General features: G+C 48.7%; 2 long non-coding RNA genes across 2 annotated transcripts in view; one reads left to right on the forward strand and one right to left on the reverse strand.

Annotated features, from left to right (window-relative positions):
* Nucleotides 1-25,471, reverse strand: part of LOC121079113 — a 136,506-nt gene that overhangs the window by 80,872 nt on the left and 30,163 nt on the right. The window lies entirely within an intron of this gene.
* Nucleotides 3,904-7,341, forward strand: LOC121079114. Its single transcript, XR_005824883.1, has 3 exons — nt 3,904-5,760; nt 6,215-6,539; nt 7,152-7,341. It is a non-coding gene; the product is annotated as an uncharacterized LOC121079114 (long non-coding RNA).

Genomic DNA, 25,471 nt, shown 5'->3' on the forward strand with positions numbered 1-25,471 from the left:
GCGCTGCCTTAAATTGTGCCTTGCACGGAACAGAAAAGACTTTGTGTGTGTGTGTGTGCGCGCACAGATGGATTTATAATAATAAAAAAAAATCCATTGAAATGCAAAGTTTAGGGTTTCCCCCTCCCCCTCAAATATAAAAAGACCAAATAACTCCTGACAAAGAAAACTGGTACGGTTCTATTTTTTCCCGATCTTCTCACGTTCTGCCCCTTTTATAACCATACAGAGCAAAATGTAGGATTCTCTTCAGCAGAAATGTGCATATTTCGGGAAATACGCTTCGGATGGCGCAATTAACGGGGCGTGCGAAGAGCAGGAGTTAGGAAAGGAGGCAGTGCTTTGCCCTCGATGCCAGCACAGGCTGGGTGGTGGTGGAGCTGCTCCTCGCCGACGGGCTTGTGCCGGGGGACGAGCGGGAGCAGGGGGCGCAGGGCAGGATCCTGTCCTCGTGCTGGGCTAGCTGCGGCTTCCAGGGGGATGTCTTGGGTTTACCCAGCAGTGTTTGTCCCTCGGTTTAGAAAAGAAAGGGGAACATACCTTGATGGCTTTAATACTGGAGTTCTGTATTAGTTTGCACGCTGGCTTGTTGGCCATGCTCTGCAAGGCGAGGTCACCAAGTGCTCGCTGCCCTACAGAGGGAGGCGCTGACAGCGGTCGCCCACCGGGACTTTGGGGATCTTAAAGCCAGGGACAGAGCAGGGAGCAACAAATCGCGCCCCAGTGCAAGGAGCAGCAGCAGCCCTTCCCTCCAGTGCTGCCGTGGGGGCTGCCAGTGGTTGTTTCTCGTGGATTGCCTTAAACCCCACCGTAATCAGCCTCATTGCATCTAATGACTATTTCTTGCTCTCGAAGGCGGCATTACAACAAAGGTGGGCATTATTTGGTAAATAGAACCAAGCTAGGCATTTACATCTGATTTCCCTTCTCATAGCACAGTTATTCCTAGGACTTGCGCAGCTCTATTAGATCTATACGCAAGTGTATTAATAATAACAATTGTACTTGCAATTAATTTTAAAGCCCACCATCAATCTTTCTTGGAATTCAATCTGATGCACAGCCAGAGGGAAGGGACGTGCGCACTGCATTTCATTTTAACCCCTTCCTTTTTTGTTTGCCAATGTTGGGTTACGGCGAATAACGAACCCCCGCGGGTGTTGCATTTCCAGGCCAGAGCCGAAGAGTTAAATTTGCCATCGCAGGGAGATTGGACATCATCAAAACCTCAAATATCAATAAGTAAACAGACGGGAACAATGCACTCCTCCCGCACGTGACCGACGTTACTGGTGGAATTAGGAATTAACTACAAGATTAAAACCACCATTTTAATGCGTCAGACAAAGCTGGGTATCTGTACAGCCATCGAAAGCAGGTGGCCAGCTTGCTAGCTGCCATGGACACAGCGGCCAGGATAATGCAAAGTGGACCGGGAGGTAATAATTCAGCCGATAACCCCTGCCACACTTATTCAGTTGCTAATTCGCTCTGCGTGCACGAGCTGTAACCAGCGTTTAAAGATGTGCTATGATATTTAAAGCCTAATTTATTCTCTTTATTAAAAATGATATCAAACAATATTTCACTCTCCCTTTTGGTGAAGATTAACTGTTTATGATCCTGGTGTATTACGTGGGGCCATAACCATTACTCACGTCAACCGTTTGGCTGGGGCATCTGAGGCCCTTTAGATTAACAGTGGGGCTGTTATTTGTTACAGCTGAGCAAGTGTCAGCGAAGGAAACAGCCTCCGTTCTGAAGCAACTTTATGCCAAGTATTAAAAACATTTCTTTGGACTTGTTCGTTTACAATGACCTTCCCATTTTGATAATGTTTTTTTAACGCAGACAGAGAGATATTTTCAAATCTGCGTACAATAGACTTACTGTTATATTTATTTAACGCCCACTTTTCCTTAAATGAATTTATCCACCAAGACCCACGTGAGCCACTGGGCATCAGTATTTCCCGTTTCCCTGGGTACTGCAGGACTGAGTTATTTTTTTCTTCTCTGGACTGTCTGGCACATTTTCTAGAGCATCTTCTTCCTTGCACAGAAAACAAACCTCGCTGCTCACGTGTTTTAGCCTACAAAGACCAGTCTGATCCTCCAGGTACTCCGCGGGTCCACTGAACTAGCCCAGTTGAAAGGATTCATAAAAATTATAAAAACATCAGTGGAATACCACCGTAACAGCAAAGGAATTTCTAGGGAAATAACACTATTTCTTTTAGTTGCCTGCCCCCAGTTAATAAAATATTATTATTACAGCAGAACCCTCCTGTTAAGGAGGTGAACTTAGAAGTAACAAAACCAAATTAATACAGAAGTAGTAATTAGGTCCCCTTCAAAAACGCCATGAAGAGCAGCGAATGGAAGTTGTGAAGCACGGCACCACTACCTGCAGGGATAAAACAGAGCGCAACCTCCCCAAACTTCCAACGAAATGAAAATCAGGCATTAGGGGCACAACGCTGCCACATGAAGCTGAGCGGGCAGAGGCTTTGGCGCAGCCCTGGAAGCTGTAACAACATCTTTGGCTTGATGTCGGTGTGCAGGGTTTCGGACTGCTGCTAGCCATGGTTACGATTCGAGGGCATGATGATTTCAGAGGCTGCTTCTAGCCGCGGTTATGACTCGAGGGCATGATGAGAATAGGGCTAGTGCTAATAGGGGGGTGATTATCGGAGCAAACCCTAGGGTGTCAGAATTTGGGCCACTGATGGGAACCGCAGGGCGGTGTGTGTGGGTTTTGCTGTAGGGCTAAGCTGGAAGGGGATGGTTCCTGCACCTCCGCACCTCGGTGCAGTTGCAGAGATTTACAGCAGCTGAGGGGCTGCAGAGTAACCCTGCTTTCCCTTGGCCTAAAGGGGATCCTAATTCAGAGTTGGGGAAAGTAGGAGAGAAGCGAGCTGACAGACAAGAGCCCTCTCCATCCTTCATCACTCTCATCATGCCACCGAGCTTCATTTTCTTTTCAGTTAAAGCAACGGCAGTCAAAAATATTCCAATGGAAAAGCTTGCAGCTACATCATGTAAAGCCCACTTTGGTGACGGTAATGTTGGATGTACGCTGTCCCCTTTCAGACCTATTATTCAGGCCCACTTTCCTATTTGGTCATCCCAGCTGTCTGGAAGTAGCTGCCCAGGTGCACAGAGGCGCTCACCCATTTTGGGCACCCCCTCGTCCAGGCGAGGCACCCGAAGGACGAGCCCCTCGCCCCTGGTGCTGCACAGCTGCCAGACACAGCGGGTGCTCGATTCGTGCAAGCAGAAATTTGGTGCCAGGAGCACCGGGAGATTCGGCCTGAGCTCAGGAGGACAAAAAGGGGCCGAGGGCAAAGCGCTGGAGCTGGCGTTTTGGTCCAAGCTCTTTCCTGGCCTCTGTGTTTCTGCTCCCCAGCTGCGAAATGGGGGCAACTGCACTTCCTGAGAGCACAACAGCTTATCTTGGAAAGCGACTGAGATAAATAGATTAAAGCTGTGCTGGTGGAGAGTCACGGAGAAGAGGGTCATGCGACAGCCTATTCAGACGGTTCCTATTATTAATATGTAAAGCTGTCATACTTCATAAGATCACATCCAATGTAATCAAGAGGATTTAGTTCACTAATATAGCAGCAGTCACACTAGATAAGATTGCTTATAGGGATAAGAGTGTACATTTGTCGCTCCATTTTAATTAAAAAAAAAAAAACTTAATAAAAGGTTGTAATGATAAACTGATAAGCAATTGCGTTCTCCCCTTCTCCCAGTAGGTTACTGCACAAAACTCATATTGCAATTAGAAACCTCCCATAAGACACCATAGGACATATATCAACGTTGGCTCCGCAGCCCGGAGTTCCTGGTCACCCCACTTTGTCTGTTCAATTGCTGCTAACTAGATTTTTTTTCCCCCACCTTGATTCGCAAATTATTTTGCCAGACAGGGAACAACCCAGAGTGAATTTATTTAACACATCCCGGTGTTATGACTAAGTGGGAAGAAAATCCTCTCTCTGAAGAAAACTAATTGAAAATGTAAGTGATTCCAGCAGGACAGCCCTGCGGTACGCCCTGCCTTGAAAAGTAGAGGCTCGCTCAGTGGTAGCACTGCTAAACATTCCCCCTTGCTAGATGAGGTGTTAAAGTGTATCTCTTCCCCTTTTCGGGAGATGAATTATAAAATGGTGTGATCCAGAGCTCCAGCCTGGTTGGATGAGAGGTGCACGTCGATTTGTACAACTGAGCCTATACGTTCCTGGAGCAGCATGAAGAGGCATGCTGCTATTGAAATTTCAGATCATTTTGCAGCTGCAAACTGTAATAGCAGTAATAATAAACCAGAAGCTGTGCTATCCATTAAAAAGAACCCCAGACACTCTCACATGTTTGTTTTGCCTCTGATTTTAAACATCCAGCACCAGCTGAACTTCTTGTTCACAATTCATTAAAAATGTCCTGGATCTTCTCACACACATGGGTTACTGTGCGTCCCCAGAGATAAGAGCACGAGATGGGAGAGGGGACAAAAGTGAGCTCTCGCCTCGCTTAGGTCACCTCCTTAGTGTGACACGAGGTGGTTCGCTCCACCTCGCTGTGTCCCCGCTGCTCAGAGGGCAGGGGGGTGCTGGTGTCCTGCAGGCTGCTGTAAGGCCAGGCTTTTCTGCTGGCAGAAATCTGCACAGTTTTGAGCTGAGTTGACTTGGGTAGAGCCAACCACAGATGCTGGCTGAAGGTGTGCACGTCCCGAACCTCTGCGAACGACTGGGAAGCGGCTGTGCATCGCTGCGTGGCTGCAGCCCTGGCCTGAGCTGCAGCTGATGAACTTCTCCGAGTCCGGTTGCTGGAGACTCTGAGCTCCTGCATGGGCAGAGATGTCCGCATGAGAAAGCCCCGGGTCTCCTGCTGCTCTCTCAGACAGAAATGATTTGCTTCAGGCCACAGGTGCTGGGGTGCTGGATGCCACCCGAAGCGTTGCGTAGAAGTGTCCCCGTGCTGCGGGTGCTGCGGTTACCACGGCGGTGCCAAAGCAGAGCCCAAGCAGCAGAGAAGGAGGCTCCTGCCTTACCCTGCCGCGGGGCTGCGGTGCTAATGGGGCCACTGCTCTGCCTCACAGGCCCTGACGAACCTCTAACTTCATTTTTCAGGCTGCAGAGGAAGAGCAAGATCTGCGTGATGGCTTGTGCAGCAGGTGGGTTCACTCCTTGAAGGTCCATGGGCAAGGAAAGGTTTCGCTCCAGGTTACTCCGGAGCCTTGTGCTAGAAGCTGCCACTGGAAACCACCCCTCCCAAGCCCCCAGTGAACGCCTAAACACCATTAGTAAGGGTAGGAGGGGAGAGCCGTGCTGGCACTCCTGCAAGCTACAAATCCACTCACACACTCAGCAGCGACAGCCGGGGAGCAGCTCGGGGAGAGCAGCCGCCCAGCCTCCAGCACGCCCGCAGAAACAGCCCAGCGATGGGCACCAGCTCCCAAAACGCTCCTCGTGGTCCCTCACCACCATGCAATGAGCTGAGCACGGCCAACCAAAAGCTACGCTGGATTTTGTGAGCCTGAGAAGAGCACTATATCCCTGGAAGAGGACGGAAACATTTATTTATCGATAATATTTTTTTGCTTAGCTTTTTTTTTTTTTTTTTTGAAGTGTGCCAAATTAACACAAGAATGGCAATGTTGATTTTTTTTTTTTATCTCTACTTTTCAGTGAATATGAATGCTCAACTCTGGCAGGGCTTAACTTTGTGTATGAAGAGGGAAAAAAAAATCCTGGTAAATATGTTGTTACTGATTTAAAAATCTATTTGTTCAGTAATTTCTGCTGGAGCCATCATTATCTTGCCAAAGCAGCTGTTGGAATATTAACTAGACACAGCAGTAACAAGTGGAATATAATTAGCACTCCTTGTTCCAGTGAATTTTCAGTTTTAACTAGGAACAATTTGCAATGAATCTCTGTGCTGTTGTAATTAACTTAACTAATGCACCGCACATACCGATGACTGTACTGAGTACTGTAGGAAACCACTGAGGGTGCTGCGGGTGGGGCAAAGCTATTGCCTAATTCTGGCCAGCTATTACATACCAAGGAGATCCCTCCTTGCTCTGCAACGCGCTGTCTGCAGTTACAGACAGGTAGCATCTGGTTGTGAAACCATAAAAACAAAATTACAAGTGGATATTAATGTCACACACTCGGATTTTCAGGTGTTTTTTTTTTTTGCAGTGTGCGTCTTTAATACACAGATGGTTTCCCAAGCATTGAGGCAAACTCTTTGTGGGGCCAGCTCAGCCCAGTGGCCTCCCTGGACCCAAACCTCGCCTACATCAGCTGGGCTTAACCCCACGCACAGCATCCGAGCGCCTTCTGCAGATCGGGCAAGCCAGAGACACATCCATCACTACATCTCCATCATCTTCAAACTTCATGAGCTTCTCCTGTCCTCCTTGGCGAAGGAAAACACTCAAGGAAATAGCAGCAAGCATAGCCATTGCTCCTCATCACCTTTAGAAGCCTCACGGTGGGATAACAACGTCCAAGGTTGCCCCGGGTGCTGAGATATTGATAAATATTTGGGAGAAGGGGACACTGGGGCTTCGGGGAGTTGAAAGCTTGTAATTACTAAGTTGTATTTTGACCTGTTTTACAGAGTAAACCCCTCAAAACTCCTTGACAGCATCACTGGGACCTCCAGCACTTGCATACTGCCAGCTCTGGCGCCGCTGACCAGGGATGAATCAGCCCAGCATCTGTTTCCGTGTGGGATGGCGTAAATTAAAACATCTCCTGCAAGCCTTTTCAAAAGGAAACAATCTTTCCCCAAAATAAGTTTTGAATTAAAAATTTCTACAATATTTCACTTTCTAAATTTTTCACTCCGCATCCTCTTTTTCCTCTGAACCCCTCTTGGCATGAAGAGCAAAAGGGGAGAAAAAAAAACTCCAAAAAGTTGAAATCTTTTTGCAGAACTTTTTAAAAAGTGATTTATTTTCCTAAAATTTAATGTAAAAATGACTCGTTTTCATTTAATTCTAACCCACGTTTTTTTTCCCTGGATAATACATTATTATTACTTGAATGCCACATTTGTCCTACCTCTAAATGCATCATCAGCTATCAGGAGCTTCGTTAAGTTTAGTCTCAATACCTGATCTCATAACAGGACCCTGGAATCACAGCAAAGGAGCTGACCGCAGGCGGACAACCACTGTGAGCGTGCAGGACTTCCGAATCAGGCCAACAACTGGATCAGGTCTGAAGAGTCACACCGACCCAGCAACTTGTCTTTAAATACATACGGTGTGCTGAGTGGGGGAGTGGGGATCAGGAAAAAAAACAACAGAATAAAGAAATAGAAAAATAAAAGAAATTAGATGGGAAAACTGCTGTTTTTACAAGCAGTCCAATAGCTGGCCAAGCAGGCGCTTAGCCACCACGACGGAGAGCAAAGCGATGGGTGCAGTAAGGACTGCAAAGGGTCGCTTTCATTTCTCTAAATGTCCTCGTCTGCCCGTGTCTGAGCAGCAGAAGAGTGCTGGGAGCTGGTCCATCTCCCAGGCACCTTCGCCAGGTGAGCTGGGTGTTGGCGTGCTCAGCCTGAGCCCCTCGTGCCGCACGGGCCACGGGCAGAGCCGCAGCAGCCCAGCAGGCTTCAGCACAGCCTCCTTCCATCTCTTCCCAAAGCCCAGAGCAGCCTCCTGCAGCCTCAACCTGCATCTAACAACGATGCCGAGTGAAAAACCCTTTGTCAGCGGAGGAGACGGCATCGCAGGAGAAGGCAAAGGGGCATTTATTAAGTCATGCTGCTGCAGAACGTGATTCTTGACATCTAACTCCTGAAACGCCGGCGAGGTGGGCTCCTCTCGTGCTCTTTAAAAAGCATTGCTCCATGCCTTCTTGTCTTCTTCCATTAAGATCCCACACGCGTGGCTATTCATCCCCTCAGCACACAGGAGCCAGATTGTTTGCCGAAGTGATAGATGAAAAATTCATTTGGTTTTGAGGATGTTTAAACATTCAGGGCGGGAGTGGCACTGCTGCTGGGGAGCCAGCCTGACAGTTGCTCTCCAGCTCACAGTTGCCGAGGTTCAGGCTGCAAATTCCAAACCCTCTTCACGGTCAAATAAAATCACCAGAAATTGGACTATAATTTCGTTTTTGTTGGTTTTTTTGTTTGTTTGTTTTGTTTTTAATGTAGATTTTTAGGGGTTTATAGCTCCATCCATACCATAGCTTTTGACAAGTTATTCTCCTGAGCTTGACCGGGGCTGTTGTGCATAAAGTAATGAAAATCTTGGAGTCCGAAGGGAAGCATCTCTCCGTGTGTTTGTGTGTGCGCACATGTACATACATTATTTTGAAAAATGAATTGACAGGCACCCCTATGAGATCATGTTTGCAGGCTGCATTTCCTACCTTTTTTTTTTTTTTTTTTCCCTACAAGACTAAATCAAGACATTTATGCAACCGAGGCAAAAGATGTGAATCTCTAACCCTTCCCCACCCAGAACGTGCCTGCACACACAAAGCCTAGGCAGGAAATCACATTGCTTTCTCAGCAGTTACATATTCCACCCCTGCAAAAATGGTGTAATCTGTTTTCCCTGTAACTGGAATTCATGATGTCAGGGATGCTGATGGCAGTGTCAAGAAATCAGCTGAGCCTCTGATAATGGCATTTACACGTTTGACTTTTTTATTCTTCGTGCTTTATGATTTAAAATCCGCAGTTTAATCTGCACCCAACATCTCGCATGCGGACTGTAAAACACCCCAGTATATCCTGACACAGAAGCAGCAAATGCTCTTCTCTATTGTCAGCCATTGCTGTCCGATGCCAAAAGAAAGAGGTCACCCATAATAACAAGGTCAACCATCACCATGGTATCTGAGCACCATTTGATTTAAAGAATGCTGTAAGAGTCTATGGAAAATGTAGAGGCAGCAAAGGAAAAGCACTCACAGTAACTTCAGAAATAATTGCAACGCAATTAAGACGTGCCACCAAAATGAATATTTCAGATCAGAGTTCATCTGCAGAGAGGTTGCCAGTGTTATAAAAGTTAGAGACATTTAGGCTTGATTAGGCTCTCGCGTGCAACTCAGCAGTCAAACCCCCACAAATCAGTGGATCTGCATCAGTAAAAACCCTCTCGGGAAGGACAACCTGGCTCAAAAGGAGGCAGTTGGCCCCATCAGCAGCTCTGGAGCCCCCAGCATTGACGGGTGGCAAGCGCTGCTCGGGATCGAGCTCAGAAGCTGCAATATTGCTGGAGCGAGGGGAGGGAAGGCGAGGAGGGAAGATGGAGCCGCTACCTTCAGGTGTTTGGAGCTGGCTTTTCACAGCCCTTGAAGCTTCACTCTACAAACACACATGGGAAACTGCACTGAGAAAGATCAGTGGGATTTCTCTTGTTTCTGATGTCTCCTTTAAAAGGCGCTTTGTTTTAAAAGGATCTTGGCTCGTTTAGAAGACTACCTCTCATTTGAAAGGATCCTTGCTGGGAGAGGAAGCGCAGAAGGGCTGGGATGCAGGGGTGCAACCAGCGCCGGGACCAGCACCCGAGGAGAAGGCCGGGATCTTGCCAACGGGCACTTCACAGGCTAAGCTGCCAAACCCATCTGGGTTGGTTTGTGCCTTCAACCATAATGGTATTTCTGTTACAAAAGAGAAAGGGAAGGCCCTCAGTTCATCTCCCTACAGCTGCTGCCTACACCTAAAGCCCGCTTCAGGCCCGAGCATCCTCTCCCATCCAGCACATGTCAGGGACAGGCTCTGCTTTCAGCAGACGCACAGCCCCGGGGAAGCTGGCTGGGCTTAAGAACAGAGTTAGAATAAAAATTAAGCACATTTAGCTTAAAAACCTAACGATTTAATGTTTTGGGTGAAGAGGATCCGTTCTGGCAGGGCTGGCAGCCCAGTGGGTCCAATCCCCCGGAGCAGAAGGATTAGGAGCAGAGCTTAACACAACCTCTTCGGAGCAGCGCGCCGGGGGCAGCTTTAGGAGGCTGCTTTCCCCAGAACCGCGCTGCCGCGCTCAGCAGCAGGGTTGCTGTGAGCAGCCGGGGCTGTTTATCTACTAGAGGCTAGGATTTATTTTCTAGAGGGCAAGTGCACCTCTAGGGAAGACCATTTTGGTCATTAACGTGGGTTTCGCGGGCTCCATTTTATGCCGAGCTTTGCTGGTATGAAGCTGTAAATATGTTTAAAATTCTCACGACGGAAAATCAGGGAGAGCGCTCCTCCAGCCAGGCAGCGGTCCAAGCTGAAGGCAAATGTGAGTATGGGGCAGCTTTGTTGCTTTTTTATGATCCCCACCGTACAGTAGGCTCTGATGTTTATTATGAAATATTATGATTTAAGTGACTACAGTAGTTCATGAAAAACGACCCCTGTAAACGCTGCCGGGGAAACTCGAATCAGTAAATTAGCACATTCCTTAGCATGATCCTGCTCGCTGTATATTGTATGTTCACTTAAATGTGCCTAAATGGACAGTTCAGTAGCCTATACATAAAATCTGTAAATGATTATCCTATTAGGGGCGATCATTGGAGTGGTTTAGTCTTGTGCTGTATCATTTATGCAAATGAGAGGCAAACCGAAGTTACTGTTACTTTTAGACAAAGTGCAAATAAGCTTTTCATTGCATATTAATGAATTGCTAATACCACAGCTCTTCCGGACCCATCTTTATGCAGATTATAGTAATGCTGTTTGCACAGTTGTATAATTTGAACTTTTTCATTTTGAAGCGCCTACAATAAGATCCAAACCCCAAACCAGATCTGATACCTCCGGAGTTAAAACAAACCAAATACCCTTTCCACAGAAGCACTGATTTGAAGCGGTGGACTTGGTGAACATGTTCAGTTAATTGTATTTTGTGTTAAATATATCAAAAGAATTTTTTATGATTTCAGTGTAAAATTTAACAGATCCAACAGCATTTCAAGAAAGCATGTAAGAACACAGTGGAAACTATCCATTTTTGAGATAATTCTTAATTTTAAGCACATGCTTAAATCCCAGTGACCATGGTGACATGTTGACGTGTGTTTCGTCGCTGGTTTGAAAGAAATATTTGCTTGATTCAGGACTTCAGAGAACGATTCTTGTCTTTGGACCCAATCCTGCAACCCATTACTCTTAACTTTCACCGGCAACCCCTGTGACAGGGGACCCCTTCCACCTGTGCAAATACCTCAGGTACCAGAATCAAAGCTGCAGACAAATTGAAAGCGCTCCCTGGCTCTAACGGGAGGAGGATCAGGTCCGCAGAGAGAAATGGAGATGATAAACGTGATCAATAACGCCTGCAACTTGCTAAGTTATAGCTTTATTGCAAACCAGGAAGAGCTTCCAGCTGTACGAGGGAGGGGGAAATGCATACACACCATTCTGGAGAGGTAATAACGCACTTTTATGTAGCTTCAGCAAATCTGATTCCAGAAGAGAATCAACAAAAGTGCTTGATGGATCTCCTTTTTTTTTTAAAATTCACTTGTTCTATTTTACTGCTCCCTGATATAATAGCTACATAGTCACTAATAAAAGTTACCTCATAAACCCTTCCAGTTCATATTTACAGCACTGCATCTCAATGAATATTAGAGGCGTGTAGGAGGCAGGCATCTCTTTTGGAAACACCACATAGTGCAAAAAGGCAGGGAGGAGCCAAAAACATACCTCTCCTCCTGTGACACAGAGGGGCTGGAGGGGGGTGGCTTTGTCCTGAGTCCCGCAGAGCCCCCGGCCCCGGTCTGGGAGCGGCCACGGAGCTGCTGGCACCCAGCTGGGGTGGGCTCAGGGTGCTGGGCCTGCGGGGCCTGCGGGGCGCTGCCTCCCCCGTGCTGCTCTGCCTGCTCCTGCTGAAGGAGACAGAGGGGTTTGGCAGCAGTCCTCTGTGAAACGCTCGTGTTTCTGCAGGGAAAGCACTGTGGCACGGAAGGCAAAATGACCCACGTCTTGACAACACCGGCACACATAAGCACTCCTTTCTTTGCAGCCACCAGACTCAACACCGCTTACTGGGTTTGAAAGGGTAGATTGTGGCTACAAAACAACCCGAGGACCTTAACAGCAGAATTACATGGCTTTCTGCTGCCATCATTGGAGTTTACACCATCCCGAGACCACCAAGCTGCGTGCGGTGGGCACCGTTCGGCCTGGTGAGGGAGGTGATGCCTGGTGCTGCCACCGCCGCTGCGTCCGCCCGTCTCACCTCCAGTCCTCCTGTTTACCCTAGATCATCACAACCGCTTCGCAGCCATTACAAGCCGTTCAGTAAATACCACGGATGCTGTCTAAATGCATACAGTACAAATGCTCAAATACATAATTAATGTGGCTTACCCTTGAGAGCTGTTGTCGGTCTCCTGGGTAAGTTACAGGTCTTTCATTGTTTAGACTTAAAGATCTCCTGAGCCTCTTTTAAGGACGTGCTTTGAGCAGCTAAGAGAAGAAAAGCAATTGTGCACGAGAAATCTATAGATGACTCTATCTATGCCAAGAAACCCAAACCACAATCCTGGTCTGCATGGCCCTGGCAGGTCTCTGTTGCAGACGACTGAGCAGGGTGGTCTGGAGCTAAGGGTGGAGGCGCTGGTCTGGCCTCACCTTCAGGAGGGCCTCATCCAGCTGCTGCTGGGCCAGGGCTTGCAGAAGGGCTGGCAAATGGCCCCATAAGTAGGGGTGAGATTTTGGGGTCCAGAGACCACTGAGAATGGACAGAAGCAGAATTTGAGCCAACAGCTTAAAGGTAAAAGCATATTTATATTTCTTTGCCAGCTCTTAGGAGTGCCCAAGCCCCTCACCATCCTCGTTGGGAAGGATTAGAGAATAAACTTCCCCTGGGGCGCCTGGGCGAACCATCCCACTCAGCTCCATGAAGCTGAGAGGCCTTCTCCAGCCGGGCTGGGCAACCACGTTCAGCAGGCGAACAGGCCCTGAATTCAAGCTTGTGACCAGTTCCTTAATGTCACCCCAAAACCCCGCACAGCCGCTCCTGCTGTTCCACAAAAACCACCGCCAACACCCCACTGGTTAGCAGACGTCCAAAATCCCCTTTCTTATACACATAACAAGTCCACCTGCCCAAGTCCCGCTGGCACAGGGCTGCAGATGCTGGTGCCGCATCAGGCCCCCTGCGATTTGGGGACGGTGTCCCTTCCCTGCCTTGAACTTTTCAGAGGAAGCGACTGGCGGACAGCCAACTCGCTCCAGGCTCATACAATTACAGCCATTAGTATTAATGAACGTTGTGAGAGAACATGGAGGGGGCCTGCACCCTGCCCTATTTAATTTGGGACCATAATATGAGCCGCAATGCTGCCCACAAACACCTGATGCAAATGGAAGTCAGGCCTTTTGTACGGCCTAACAGTTGGGAGGAGGTCAATATTATTATTTTTTTTTTCAGATACAAACAGCATTTGCTTTTGCTTTTCCTTTTATAAATGGCCAAATTAAATTTGCACCATTACTTCATTTGGGCTCCCTTCCTTTTATGTTTAAACCACAGCATTATTAGAGGCTTACATTATGGGTAAAGTAACTAAGAACAATACGGGCATCATAATGAAAAAGATGTGCAGCATTTTACACTGCATAATAAATGTGTGTCCATATCAATGTAAAAACATACAAATGGCAATAATTTAACACTGAATATTTTTCTGCCTTTAATTAAAATAAACTAATAAAGATTTCAGAGATGCATTTGCTTAAATAGAATGCAGAGTTATAATTGGTGACCTATTTTAAGCAATTTAATTTCCCATGACCTGTTTTCCAAATTAACATAGTAATAGAAGAATGTTTATTGTGTTTGGGAATATAAGTTTCTCCTTCAAAGATGTCATATGCCTTTGTGATTTGATTTAAAGGTGTATTCTTTTATTAAAATGTTCATATAAAGAGCTTGTAAATTATGTAAATGTTTCTTTTTATGGCATTTAATGAGCCCAGAAGTTTAAATCAAAGCACAATCAAAGAAAATAAACAAGGACATCCTGAAGATTCAGAAGATCACTTTAAAAAAAAAAAAAAAAAAAAAAAGCAGAGCAGCCAGGTCGTCCTGAATTCATTGAATCCCTATTCTCTTACAGTGCTCACGAACATACCTTCCCCAACTATTTTATTACGTTTCTGCATTTGTATGTACACACCAACACACCCCTACACAAAATTACTTATTTTACACACACGGGCTCAATCCACAAATGTTTGGAGATGGCTCTTTTCGGAATCTCATTAAACTCCCGTGGCACTGCGTGCCGAGGGTTGATTAGGTGTTATGTAAAAAGCCCAACATGATATTCCCTCGTGCAGTTTGGAGGCACCTGAATTATTCACAAGGCGCACAGGGGGCCCATCTCTCATCCTGCTGCTTCTCTGCCGGCACGAGGAGTGCAGCTAGGAGCAAGTTCAATCTGCACCTACAGCAGGGCCCAAACCCAGTGCTTGGGGTGAGCCCTAAATACGAAATCCTCTCCTTTAAAGGTTGATGCACAGCTGACCTGTGGATGCTAGTCCCATGGGTTTGGGGAAAAATACACTGTCAATTCTTTTTTTATTATTAATTGATTTTGATCAGCATTTTAAAACTTCTCCTTATGGTCCTTATTATTCAGCTTGAGGGCAAATTATCTGATAAAACCATAGGCTGAAATCCTTCGGACTGCCACGGCAGGGCAACTGACATGGGGTGAAGGCACTGTAGGAAACCAGGACAGCGTCCGTGTCCCTCCTGCGTAGGTGAGCTGACACCTCCACACGGGTAACATCAGGCAAAGATAGGTCCTGCACGTGTAAGACTGCAGGTAATCCTGCTTTTCATTATGGGATTACGGAGCAATGATTACAAGGCTTCAGGAGACCTCCAGTCGTTCGGTGGGAGGGGATGGACACAAGATTAAGACTAAAGCATTTAAAACCAAAACAGAAACAGGAATAAACATTTGTTGACTTATCAAACATGATGCGGGTGGGAGCCCATTCTTAATTCAAGGGGAATATGGGGTTGTTCCAAGGGGGTATGCGGGGTTAATGAAACACACCACCTCTGTGTAAAAGCAGTTCTACGGCTTGATTTTGTAATTATTTTGCCATGTTTAAAAGTTTTAGATCTTTTTCTGGGAAACTGAGCCACCCCCAAATTCCTCCTACAGTTAAATAGGTTTGCTCATTATACAAGTATATGAGTGCACCTATGGATATTTGTGTATGTTTGGGGGTTTATATACATTCATCTAACCCTGCATGCTCTATGCCACTGGTCGGTATATGCCTACAAAAGGTACGATAGCGCAAACAGAGCTGCAGTCACAGCCATGGCCTGCATAAAGACTCATTCACTCTCACCAGGGCTCCATCATTTGAAAATGTGGAAGAGAGGGGAAAAATACACAGAATGGTGTCCTTAATGTACCACGGATGCCCATGACCTGAATGAAAGCCTCTTCTACGTGGTGCTCACAACCCCAAATCACTCGTAAAATGCTTGGGACACCAAAGGCGCATGTTCAACAAGAGGAAACTCTCATCACGGTGCCCGTACCTCTGTAATCATGCTGAGGAGCCGGGGAAGTGTAGCAGGGGGCAGCCGCTTGCCAGCACCTCTCGGTGACAAGCAGGACACCAGCAGCAGGACAGACGACAGCCTCCTCCAGCAGCTCGCCTGCTTTTTGCTGGGGCTCAGACAGCCACGTGGCGGTATTTCAGCAGTGTGTCCCCACAGCAGAGGAGATGCTCTCTAGCAGCCTGTTACAGCCCCATCTGTTAAGAATTTACAGCTAACGTATCTTGTAGCATGGGTTTTTATAGGTAACAAAGAAGCACTTGTCCTGACGTTGATGATCTGGCTGCCTAACACATTCGGTTCAGTATTTTGGGGAACTGGTATTAAAAATATCAGTGATTCATCCATCATTGATAAACATGCTGAGATGCTCGATACAGACGCTTCAGCAGCAGTAACTATCGCGAGGTACATATAGATAGCTGAATTTATCTCCATGTGTTTCAGATATAATTCCTACAGAACAGCCCAAGCTGTAAGGTGTTTTACGCTCAAACCCAAGTTCCATACCACGACAATTTACAGCACACAATCTATAAAACTGAAGGGTCTGACTGCCTGGATGGAGCTGCAGTGTGCAGCCGGATCTCAGCCAGCCTCGCTGTCCCGCATTTGGGGAGCATCAGAAAGACAAAGATAAATCCCCCACTGTAAGAAATTTACAGTGTTTCTGTTATATTATTTGCTTTTTATAGCCTTATTAAAGCACCAAGCAGCCAAAAGGCTTGGCCAGGGAGACTCAGAGGGAATGTATGAAATGGTTTTTGGTGGAGAAAGGGAGACCAAATCCGTCTTTTTCTCCAAAGACAGAGGCTAACCAAGCATTGCTTTACACCTGCCGGTTGAGCTGAAGTCCCCCATCCATCCAGATCCCTAAAACACCCTGTCCTGGTAGGAGCCCTTAGCCTTGGACCATGCAAACACCCACGTAGGGGCAGGCTGGGGCAGGAGTGGCGAAGGTTGGCCCCGCACCTCTCTGCTCCAGCCACCTCGGAGCGGGAGGAACGGTGGAAAGCTCCGAAAGAGACAAATAAAGAGAGCACTGCAGCAGCCTATCCATCGGGGATCCTTTAAAGGCATTGATTTCTGGTCTTCAAGAGAGGAAAAGGAAGAGAAAAATGTTTCGAAAGAAAAATAACAGCCCCCAAACCGCAGATTTCGAGCTGCCTGAATTTCCTATGTGTGTTCTGCTGGATGGTGCCACAACCCCCTGCGCTGCTCCCAGCCCATCTCCAGCCCGCAGCATTTCGACCAAGTCCAGCCAAGATCCCGCTGACGGAAACAGCAACCCCAGGCCCTCTGCTTCTTTATTTAATTTTTTTACAGGCTCTGAACTGAAAGCTCCTGCTCGTGCAATACCCTAGCCAGATCTCATGTTGTCTCCTTGAGTCTAGCCCTTTTCCCACTCACCTGCTCCTCCCTCAGCCCAGCAGGAAAAAAACCCACTGAAATAAATCACCCCTGGTCCTATTTAGGACAAAAAACGACTCCTGTGGTTACCAGCCTGGGATATCCACATAGCTCTGCCCTGACCTTACGTGCCTTTGGTTAAAGGGATGTTCCATGGTTAATCCAGCTTAGAGCTGGATTAACTTTTAAAGATACAAAAATGCCCCCAAGCCAAGTAAGGTGATATATTTTGGGCTGGTTGGAACTGGCAGGCTGCCGGGCAGGGCTAGCGAGCATCTAGAGCTTAGGAGAGTTGCTTTTAGACACAAATCCCAATGCAAAAATATAAAAACGACTAAAATAAATTACGTAAGGAAGTAACCACCAGCAGGTCACACAGCAGGACCTCATCCTCCAGATCTATTTGTGCTCTGTGAGAAATTCAGCGAAACGCAGAGCTTGGAAGGCAGGACCGAAGGTGACTCCCAGTTTGAAAGAGGATGAGGGAAAGACAGAGGGGGGGGAAAGGGAATTCAGGAGGAAAAAAAAAAATATGCTGAATAGAAAAACATGTCAGGGCCGATGTAAAACCTACTGAAAGTGATGTCAACAGGAGGTTTTTGTTTTCCTCCTTCCAGTAGACATTGGATCGTGGCCCAGAGCAGAGTTTCTGAACACGGCTGCTGTAATGAGGCACCTACAGCCTGCGCTGGGAGCTGGGAGGTCGCGGGGGCTGCAGCCTCCCCAGGCAGGGACTGTGCCTGGTTCGCTGCCTCGCGGCACCGACGATGGCCAGGATTAGTGAAACATGGATTTTCACCTGCATCCGCACCATCAGAGAGCTGAAAACCCAGCCTGAGACATCCCTCCCATTCGAAATAAGGCATTCAGAGTCACAAACACATTTAGAATATTGATGGTATTAACTTATGCAGCGCCAGAAAGGTGGATTTCAGCATATCCTTTAAAACAAACTCTTCAATATTTTAATGTATGCTCCTTGTGAAACTCTGCAGATCTCTAGCAGCAGATTCCTGCTGACTGCAAAATACACATCCGCTGTGTTTACTCTCATCGCTGCCTGAGGAGGGGATTTATGAGGATGATACCTGCTTGTGACGAGCATACGAGCGAGGAGCTGAGCAGAACAGGCTGGAGACGATGTTAGCGCTCATCTCCGCAGACGTCCAATAAAACAGGAACTGTTGAGCCTTTACGGTTTTGCTTGTTTCAATAAAGTTCCATGATCGGTATTAAAAGGAGGTGATTCTTCTTATGCTTTACCTCTATTGTCATATACCAAAGTGCATAAGCAAATATTGTCACAAAATGAGAAAAATTGCCTTTAAATAAGTATCAGGTAAAAAGAAATAGTTAAGGTCTGCCATGAATTATTCAAGCAGCTCCAAATATGACTTGCCACAAGTAGTGGGACAACGCCTCGCCTTTCTGTGTGCTGCCCCTGTCCTGCCCCAACCCAGACCACACGTTTTCGCACTGGGGAAGCTGTGCATGAACTGCACTGCCTTGAGGAAATCCAACGGGGGGGCAATGGCACGCGGGGCACAATTTGTTCTTCTTCACCTCACAGGTTACATACATATGCTTTAAAGCCATTCTGTGCCACTGCGACCCTTCAGCACGTGCTGCCTCTGGTCAAAACCTGCACCCGAGGGCTGCGCAGCGAACGCCGCAGCTCATGGGAAGTCAGGGCCCCAAAATTAGAAACGAGGGCTGGGAGCACACACTCCCTTCCAGCTCTGATATAATTAATACCAATTCTTCACTCAGATCACAATTTTGTTACTGTGATAGTGACAATTATTGAGATGCATGTGGAAAAGAGTGCTGGCGGCTGGCTACACCTGTGCAAGTGTCTTCATGCCACGAGGGCTGCACCACGCAAGCTGCACAGCAGAAACTGGCACGAAGATGGCAGCGCTCGGACTCGCCTACGTTTTCTAGGACACTGTGTGCAAAGGATAGTGATAACCTGCTCTTTTATTTGGCTGGGGCTGCGGGGAGCAGAGCTCCTCTGACTTTGGCCACCGAGTGACTTCACTGCTGCCTGCACAGCTGAAACCGGCCCGCAGCAGCCTCGGGGAACCTGCATCAGCTGGGGGCTGCGGGCATAGAGCAGCCTCCCCCTGGCACGTCTGCTCCATCCCGGGGCTTTCCCCATCTTTCCTCCTGCTCCTCGTCCTTCCTCAGCTCCCCGTCAGCCTCTCCTTTTCTGTAAGGATTTGGGTCACCATCCTCACTCCCGCGCTGCTGTGCCCGACGCAGAGCTTTTGTACAATCCCCCCGAGTGCGAACAAATTGGGGATTGGTGCTACAGAAAGAGTTACCGCTGCACAGGAATTAAGCTCTTCCCTTCCAGGGGTGCGTAGTGATGGGGATTATATGAACAAATATTTATACTCTTTCTTTTCGCAGTATTCCAAATTAAAGTTTAGAACATTACAGAGATGCAGCCCGCATGAATGCATTCATTTTCCCTAAATGCACAGGACAGGGCAGAAATCTTTGCTTTTTGATTGTTTACTTCCTCTTTAAGAAAACAAACAAACAAACAAACAGACACGACAAAAGCCAACAGCGCTCTGCTGCTCTGAAAGCAACACACATTTGCGGGCGGCCGCCGCTTGAGTGTGCGCCTCTGCCTTGCCCGAGGAGCATGTGCCTAGCTCGAGTCCCCACGGTGAGTGGCAGAATCTGCCATATGGAGGTCACCTTGTCCGGGTCCATAAATAGCTCCTCTTCCCAAGCAGGCAAGGGAAGGAGCTAGTGAGAGCAGTGAAAGAGGAGGCTACCTTGCAGCCGTGGCACTGATTGGTGCCAGGGTTACAGCACGCAGAGACTTGTCATGCCAGCAGCAGCGATGCCGTCAATCTGCAGGCGCAGAAGTCACCTAGTTCCACGGCGAAAACGTGTGCCAGCCAGTTTTTCATTTCAGCTTCCACACAGAGGTTTGGATGCCTTTCAGCTGTTCCGAAAGGAAACTGCAGGGAAGGTGTCCTTGGGGAGCAGGCGGCAGCCCCCAGGCGAAGGGCGGGCGCTGCTTGAGGACAGACCCCGGGCTCCTCGAGGTCGGTCCCACGGGCAGGGGATGGATTTTGATGAGCAGAAGCAGCAGCAGCAGCAAGGAGGCCCCCTCCGAGCCCCCCACTGCTGCCGAGAGCTGCGTGCCGCCACAGACCCCCGTCTGTCACCTGGCTGCCATCAGTCGGTCCCCCGGGCTGTGGCAAGGACTTCTCGTCCACGCACCGGCACCTGGAGGTGGGGAGATCAAGATCTGCACGCTGTGCAATGAAGCTTTTTGCTTCATTCAGCTCTTGAGATGCTGATGACTATGAAAACGCTGCCGCAGAACTATTTGATAGCCAAGGAGGTGCTCAGCGGGCTGGCATGTAATTGATCCCGTCATTTAAAAATAGGCTGTCACCTCGTGTGGCACGTCAGGCCGGCTTTCACAGGCCAGAAAGCACATGGTTGTGTTCCCGCTACAACATCCCGTGGAACAACATGAAAGTAAAGAAAATATTGCAAAAATAACGTCCCCGGGTAAATCATGAGAAATTTAAAGGAGGGCAGAATGGGAAGGGGAGACATTCGCGTCCCGTCACACGGGCAACGCCGGCGCTCTCCGTGCTGCCCAAAGCGCTCGCCTCCCGTTTGCCGGGATGGGAAGGGAAGAGCACTCATCCCTCCGTGACATCTTTTTGCATCCCACAGGCTGCAAATCCCCGGTTTGATCTCGTTCAGCGTGGAACATCTGACATGCCTCTGATGGGGAGGCTTTACCCGCTCTTATTCCTCCTTCTGATACCCATGACTATAGGATCGGATGAAAGGGAGGAACAGATGGATGGCTCGCGTGTACGCACTGCAAAGCCTTTATCCTTCACTAGGTGTTGGTTTTAGCGATGCACAGTATTTTTAAATAGCCTCTTCTCTTTTTCCTTTTCCCCTTCACAAGTTTTCCTCTGTGTTCCTCCCCTCGGCTGTCTCTTTCCCCCCTCTCCCATACAAACACTTTGAGCTCGAGTCTTGATACTGAAAAAAACACACCCACCACGGAGCAGCCCTAAGCCAGTGTTTCCTTTGTCCTTGCTCTTTAAAAGCCGTAGTTGCTGCTCAGATGAGGTAACAGGCCTCATAACACAAGAAGTATGTTTTTCAGAACTTAATGTCCTCTGCCACAGATGTCGTCTCTGCCAGAGGCTTATTAACACCTCAGAAGAGCAAAGCCCTGCCCACAAAGGGAAGGGAATCTAAAGAAGATACACAAACAAAGGAGGTGAATGTTAAAAGCAGCTAATGAGGGGGAAAAAAAACTCTCCACCTTCCCATCACGGCACTTCAGAACAAGTAGCATTGCCAAGCACTAAGAACCTGGGGATTAAAGAGACAATTTAGGAAGACTTGATGCGAGGAATGGAAATCTCCTGGAGGACATTAAAAGAACACAGAAGATCAGCGCACATATTTGGGGAAAAGAAGAGAGACTTAAAAAAAAAATAGATGTACGCATACAGACAACTTTGCAAGGACTAGCAGAAAAGCTACTTGGAAATAATCAGGTACATTTATTTCCTGGAAGGGAAATTTAAATTTAAAAGAAAATCGAAGCCGTGCTATGGGAGGGGGACGTGCACAAAGCGGTTTCATTATCAAAAAAAAAGCTGTACGTTCAAAGGGACTTGCTGCAAAAGCAAACCTGTTTGTTTACAAACCTTTTTATTTAAAAGCAATCCTCTTAGAAACACCAAGAAGCACTCCAACAAAATACCCACTTCACTGGCTGGTCTCTCTTGCTTTGGAGGTGCGAGGCTGGCGCTGCTTCCGAAAGTCCCGTTCTTTCCCCAGCGCCACCCTTGGTTTGGTCCCCAGCATGCCAAGGACTTGCAGGGGTCAGCCTCGCGCCCTGGGACGTGGTTTCCCTTCCCTGCCCCATCAGAGAACCCCAACATCGGGCCAGAGAAATAGATACGGTTGGAAAAGATGGCAAAGAGCAGTGTCTCCTGGTCCTCCTAGAGGTGGGGTCGGGGCCCAGACAGACTGCTGGTGTGAGACACAGGTAGGTGAGGAGTGATGACGGGGCCCCAGAGATCACCAGAAATAAGCAGCAAGTCCGGCTGTCCCAAAGGGCACCGTGCCTGAGACCAGGCAGCAAGGACAATAAAATCAGCCCCTGAGATTGCTGCTGTTTAAAGCGAGATTTCATATGCAAATGACCAGCCCACGGAGGGACGAGCTGGGTGCACACCATGCATAATGCTAAAACTGCTGGCATTTACCCTCGGCACAGCGCACAGGGGCTGGTGGATCACGGAATATATCACAGGGCTTGAGAAAACTCCAGGGGCTAAAAAAGATTCAAAGGGCACTGAAGGCAGGCCGGCCATGCTCCAGGCTGCAGGAGCTGGGCCGTAAAGGCTTCCCAGCGAGTTACGTCGCATTCACCCCGTCACGGGGACACAAACCCTTAACGTGGGCCTTGTGCTTCTTGCTTTGTGCGTAAAAAAGCCACTCCATGAACAGAAACTGTCCTAACCTGCTGCAGGCTGGATGGAGGCTGCAGGGAGGTGGGCATCCAGCCACCCAGCCGAGATGGCCTGGTCCAGCATCGAAGCTGCAAACCCCAATGTCAATAAAGACCCTTGGTGGTGGTGTTATCCCTGTGGTACCCTAATTCTGTGTCAGCCAACAGGGGGGATCCTCATTTTTGGTCCTAGGAGGCTCTGCATGTTACGGGTCCTGTGTGAGGAGGGAGGAGGTGCGTGGAGCCCCGACTTCACCCCTCGGGCATTGGAAAAATTAAAAATTTTCAAGATGACCCCCCCCCGTTTGCGATCCACGGCCAGCTTTGTGAGCAATCCTTGCTTGTGCAGGGCTGAGCCAGCCCGAAGGATACGATCAGGATCATCCCAAGGGCAGGAGGAGGCAATTTGCCTCAGATGGTGCAGGCTTGGATTGCAGTCAAGGAACTGAATCTTCCGCGGAGATTAACGAGCTCCACAGGTGCAGGGGAAGAACAGGCTCTTGGAGCACGGGAGAAGAAAAACACACAGTATGGAAAAGTGCCCGCTGCCCGGCTCGCCGGCGAAACTGTCAAACAACTGCCAGTGGGCTTTCTGGAAGGAGGTCAGGAGAAGCAGAGGTGTAGAAAGAAAGCAAACAGCAGCCACCCGTGTCCCGACGGAAGGAGGCGCCGGCTAGTGCTTGGAGATCCGATCTGCCCCCTGCGTGTTCTGCAAGTTGCCTTGCTGGAATCAAAGGCTAGAAAAGCAATTTGCAAAATAATGCTGGTGGCTGAGCAGCACCACCCCACGCCGGAGCCGCTTCTCACAGTGGGGTTATCTCACCTTTGTCTGCGGGCAAAAAATGAATCTTTCTGGCCACAGAGGCCGAGTTATTCAGTGCTACAGAGCCTCGCAGGCAGCCTGACAGCAGAACGGGCTCTACAAAGCGTTACCTGATCACAACCAGCCTCAGACAGCGCCTCCAAAGCCTTCCTACCCCATGAAGAACGTATCCAAAGGCAGAGGGGAAACACCGGCTTCCCAGGGAATAGCTTCGAGGGACTAAGTGGGGATGGCAGCAAAAGCGATGTGATAATAAGAAGGAAGAGCTGCCGAGATGATCAGTTCCTGACGTTATATTCCCCAAACACTCCTGAAGCCTCGCAGCCTCCATATGGCTCAGCAGACACGTACAGTAACAGGATCATTCAGAACATGCAGTCCTATAGGAAGGGAACAAGAAGCGCAGACGTGTCCGCGCTCCTCCACATCATGCCGGGACCCGATGCGAAAGGGACAGGAGGAAATTCAGCTTTCCCCCACCGTCCTGCCCCGAAGCCCCCTCTGCCCTCCAGACCCTTGGGGTTCCCATGTCGGTTCCAACCGGTGCCGGTCCCACCAAGCCCCCAGGCCCTGCCGAGGCACACCTACAGGGATGACCCATAGCAGACACGAGGGAGACATCGCACCAGCTCCCCGGGTGCGTTTTGCTGCTCATTGCTGGTCGGTCCGTGGCTCGTCTCGCTCCTGTGGCACCAGCGCTCAGCTCCAGCCCGCCGGGAACCCTGCCTGCAGGCAAGGGAAGCAAAGCTGCACTGGGGTGGCTCAGCAGAAGTGGCTGTTGTCACACTCACCTCGGTGACAGCTCAACGGGGCCTCGCCAAAGCCCTCGTCTGTCCGTGCTATCAGCAGAGCAAGGTTTTTATAGAGCAGAAGCGCGGTGAGTCCCGGTGGTTCCCAGGGATTTTCCCTAGGAGATGTCCTCCTGTGACCGCCCCATCCTGTCCCAGAGCTGCTGGACTCATGGTCTCTGCTGACCACAGCATTTATTGTCGGTCTGAGGAAGGGTCAGGCCTGTAGAGAGCTCCAGAAAAACTTCTTGGCCATGGCTTGTGAGCACGAAGCCTCCTTCCCCAGCCTACCGAGGCTCAACCAGCTGCAGTTGCACTTTCGGTGAGTCTTTTCCAAGGCTGATAAGCCAGCATCCGCACTAGTTGTTTCTCAGTCATCTGGTCTCCAGTTTTGAGAAACTATTTCAGTTCTACAAACCTGGCTTGCCATCTCTTTCCTTCTATGAGGTTTTGGAAGGAAAAAGGATGATTCAACACCTTTTTTTTTTTTTTTTTTTATTATTACTTTTCCGAGTGGGGGGCTCCTTCACACACGGCTACGTATTTCTAGCATCCATCGCACCACGCCTGCTGGCACCTGCAGTGTCTTTGATGCTTTCTCTTCCCTCACCGAGGGGCTTGTTTATTTTTATTTATTTATATCATAGGCAAAGCCTAATTCTCGGTTTCCTTGCTAAAACCCCTCAGCCGAGCTCCTTGAGGAGCAAAGCAGTCATACGGAAAGTTAATGAGAAATTCTCACTCCACCCCTGAGGACCGAGGAGGGGATAATTTAGGTAATACTCGGAACCAGCTCTGACCCTTTTTAGACTCTCCGGCACCCAGCGCGGGAGGAGGAGGAGGACCCAGCTGCCCTATTTCTCCCTGTCGATGCCACCACCGCCTGCCTCTGCATGCACGGCGCTGCCGGCAGGTCCAAACGCTGCATGGAAGCTGGGGAACCACCTGTGTTTTTATGGCCTCTGGGCAGGAAATGTAAATTTTCAGCACTTTCCTCCACTGGACACCCAGAAAGCTGATGCCTGGCTCTGACACCTGCTGGATGCAATCGTTTCGTAACGTCCTAATGAGCTGGATCAGCAGGACCAAGCATCCTCTCCCTCTGCCCGGGACGGGTTCTCCCCCTGCTCCGCTCCGCCGCGCTTCCCCCTGGGAAGCGTTTTGTGATGCTTTGGGTCTCTTGTAAACCGTTATTCTTCCATTTGGGCAGTCTTTCAACTCCGTGAAAGTTACACGTTGTTTTCATTTCTACTCAAGTACCTCAGGTCAAAGAAAGACCGGTGGCAGTGGCTTTAAAAGCCTAATAAAGCCTTTCATCCGCAGACCTGCTTGCTGGCGCAAAGTCAGGGAAAACAA

The sequence above is a fragment of the Cygnus olor genome, chromosome 16, assembly GCF_009769625.2.
Source record: "Cygnus olor isolate bCygOlo1 chromosome 16, bCygOlo1.pri.v2, whole genome shotgun sequence".
In the NCBI taxonomy this organism is placed as follows: domain Eukaryota; kingdom Metazoa; phylum Chordata; class Aves; order Anseriformes; family Anatidae; genus Cygnus; species Cygnus olor.